The sequence below is a fragment of the Notothenia coriiceps genome, unplaced genomic scaffold (assembly GCF_000735185.1).
Source record: "Notothenia coriiceps isolate Sejong01 unplaced genomic scaffold, NC01 NC01_scaffold00033780, whole genome shotgun sequence".
NCBI lineage: Eukaryota > Metazoa > Chordata > Actinopteri > Perciformes > Nototheniidae > Notothenia > Notothenia coriiceps.
The window spans coordinates 111,321-115,452 of record NW_011366481.1 but is presented as its reverse complement, the minus strand read 5'-3'; positions in this window follow the sequence as shown (position 1 = coordinate 115,452).

Genomic DNA, 4,132 nt, shown 5'->3' with positions numbered 1-4,132 from the left:
CCTCTTTGTTAATGGTTAAAGCTAACGCGACGCACGCTTAACGGGTTTTGGTGCGGGGCACCGGTAATTCGTAATAATCGGTAAAAAGTAATCGGGGCGAGTTGGTTGAAGGCGGGCCGCATGAAGACCACCGTCATAATGCGGCACTTCACACAAAACGCATACAGACGGTCAAACTTTGGGCTTTATAGTCTTCTTCTTTACTGCAGTCGGCCGACTAAACGTATTTAGAAGGCACACACAGATAACCATTTAGAAACATATGATCAGCTGTCTCTTCCCAATTTACTACATTCACCAACCCTATGTAAGATAGTTAAAAATTGAAAAAAATATTACAAATTAACAACTACTAACCCACTTCTCTAGCAGGCACTAAAAATGGGGGTAAAAGTTCCCGGCACTAAGTACTCTTTTTGGTGTGACCGCAAAATAAGGGGTACTAACGTAAATAAACGGGAAAAGTACTCCGGTGTGAACGCGCCTATCGACACTTTAAAAAAACATAATGCAGCCTTTTAATCTCTGCCGATCTTCAGAATGCAGCCTATCGCTGAAGGAGCTGCACAGTGAGGACAGGGTGTCCTGTCTCATGATAAGAATTAATGAATGAATGTGTAACGTATTACATAATCAAGTTAATGTTCAGCACCATAACACAACTGACTCAGGATAAGTAACGATGATATGAAATAACCTAAACTCGCCTGAAAGATATCTACTGTTTGATAACGGCTGTTTCCTTTTCCATATATAAACACATACAGATAAACTTATGAAATTCACATTTAAATGTTTTCAAATGTATTTGTTGTATTGATGTTTTAAGTTGATGTTGTTCTTAAATCCTGCCATCATCGTATATTGATGTTGTGTTCAGACGAGGCGGGCAGCTCTCAGACGGTCTCAGTGTGTGGAGGACGGACGTTCCCTGCTGAGCTGTTGGACAGCGGAGACATGGAGTGTCCACTCTGCATGAGGTGACTGCACACACACACACACACACACACACACACACACACACACACACACACACACACACACACACACACACACACACACACACTATACTAATCAGTGGGATCTAAATCCCCTGGGTATCGGCTCTATTAGACCATGTGCTTATGAGAAGATAATCATTTGGTGATATGAAGATACAGGCGGGTAGCGACAGTAACGCTGCTGCATGTAAATGCTCTGCTGCACACTGTGTGCCAGTGCCTTAACTTTTAATATAAGTTGTTGCCTAAAGGCAGACATTAATGAGTCCTTCCTGCCAAGGTGAGGGAACAGAGATAGCAGACAATGTGCTTAACTTTAAAGGATGCAATCAAGGCTTTGATTATGAGAGTGTGTGCTATAAAATGACACTGCTGTCCTCTGGGCAAACAAGTTAACTGTTTGCCCTCCAATATGCAGATCGATGAGATAGTTTGAATGTCAATATCACGCATGAAGCGTTTATACAACAGGAAGTCCTAATTTTAATTAAACAGAACCACTTACTACCTTACAATTTAGCCTGTTTAGTGTGTATCTAACCTTTAAACTGTCAAACTCAATTTCATCGCGGGCCACATTAGCGTTATGATTGCACTCAAAGGGCCGGTTGTAACTTCAAGACTATATAAATATACATATATAAATATATAATATATATTAAAGGTGGGGTAGGTAATTTTGGAGAAACCAGCTGGAGTGCGCTAATTTGAAAATACACAACCGGAAAAAATCTGCCACTTCCTTACAGAGTCCCTCCTCCAACACACACGAACGCGCACATGACCAATGAGGGCACGAGATAAGTTTGTGCACAGATGGAAGGCTGACACGCAGGTAGGCCATCCAGTTATTTTAGCCGGGCCGGCTCAGATGATTGGTCGTTCTTTTTACAGGAGTACGGCTTCCACAGATGACATGGATTTTTTGTCAAAGCACTTAAGATATTCATTGCTATCGGGATGTTAAGAGCATTCCATGGAATATAACAAAAAGTGTATCTCGAGCCGGTTTCTCAAACTTACCTACCCACCTTTAAATTATGTATTATATAAAATGATTGGCTCTGCATTGGATTATTATCAGTTCTGGTAATAACTTCATAAAAAACTGTCTGAAAGCAGAAGTCTAGGGCAAATAATTCAAAGCAAATATTTAACAATTACACCAATTGTATTGTATATTATATTCTTTGCAAGCTTTTGCGGGCCACAACAAATGAGGTCCCGGGCCGGATTTGGCCCGCGGGCCTTGAGTTTGATACCCCTGCTTTAAGCAAACCACTGACCACACACTAAACTGGCAGGGAGTACATAAGAAAAAGAACCAGGTTTTGCCAAACTGACCTTTTGTGGACTGAACACTAGATGGTGCTATTTGTTTTTGACTGCTTGTGACTTCTGGTTACCGTGTCACATGTGGAGTTATTGTGGTGCACTTACAAAGTTCTCTTAAATGTAATCCTCATGCATGCCATTTGGTAATTTCTGAGTTGTATTGCACGTGTGTGCTGCAGTCTAGCCCTCAAACAACAACATGATGAGCTGTCCACATAGAAGCACAAGTCATTTATGGTCATTGGTCTAAGCTGCTGATTTTGTGTTGTGCAATCGACATTAAAGTCTAGTGATCGTTGAATATAACGGAGCTATTTGTCTGATTTGAAACTCTGTAAACAAGTCTGAGTACAAGAAAAACATGTCACACTTTGTGATGATTGAAAATGCACTTTGTTTGTGTAGCATTTTAATGCGCCTTTATGAAACGATCTACAGTATTTGAGTATTCTCCAGCTTAAACGAACTGGCAATGGTTTACACTTGCAAATGTGTTTAAGTAAAAATAAAAAGACGTATGAAAAAAAAACCCAGAAAAGTACAAAGAAAGCAGCTGTTGTTGTTGTTGTTGCTTAAAGTACATTTCTTTATGCTCAACTGATCAACAACAACAATGTTTTCTTAGACATATTCACTGCGCTCATGGGGACTTTGTTGTGATGCCAATGGTCATGGGCAGTAAGTCATGTGGTGGCTACCTCTGTGTTTATGTTTCTTCTGCAGTAAGTTAATCCTGTTAAAAATGTTTTAGAGATATATGATAATAGAGACAGAGGGAAAGAAACTGAGATAAATAGACAGAAGGATTAGTGCGGGAGTCAGACATGTACTGAGAAAACATGTGAGTCTGCAACCGTGTTTCCAAAGAACGGATCTATTTTTAGGGGAGGAATGCACACAGTGGCCTCGTGGAAAGGATCATAACAAACAACCGTTACGCAGTACGCTCCTACAAAGAGACAGCCCCCTTTGGATCATACAGAGACACAGCAACAACACGGGAGCAAGGGGAAGAAGTATACAGGAAAATGTCAAGGCATCAGATATTCTGCTGAGATCTTGCACAGTGGGACACTCAGAAAACAATAAAGAGAGAAGAAGAACAGGTAAGAGATGTAAGGCTTCATTACCTGCCAGGAGCTTGAATGTGTTTTCTTTGTTTTATGATTTTGGCATTTCTCTGAATAAATGTTATGTACATCAAAAAAAGGTTTATTTAAACTTAATTCACATTTGAAGGTACCATTTTATGTGTGTAGAATCATCTGTTCAAAATGATAGTTTGGATTATGTTGCTTATAAATGGTTACTCCTACATGTATGCACATTTTTAAATTTTGCATTCATTATGTTTATAACGCGTGTGACAAAGGGAACACCTGGAGTCACATTCATCTAGTTTCAAAGCCAAAATAAAAAACATTTTAAAATCATTTTCCAGGCTTCCTAGAAGCATCACATGATGTTTAATGACAATCCTGCAACAGAAATCGTTTGNGGAGAGCAGTCTGTCCTTATACACACTCACACACGCGTGTACACACACACACACACACACACACACACACACACACACACACACACACACACACACACACACTAGTGTGTGTGTGTGTGTGTGTGTGTGTGTGTGTGTGTGTGTGTGTGTGTGTGTGTGTGTGTACACGCGTGTGTGAGTGTGTATAAGGACAGACTGCTCTCCATGGTCAAATAAAAGACAATTTCAAAGCAACATGGACAGTGAGTTCACATTGAGTTTACTTCCTGTTCTGTGCTTAACTTCATTTGAATTGTTC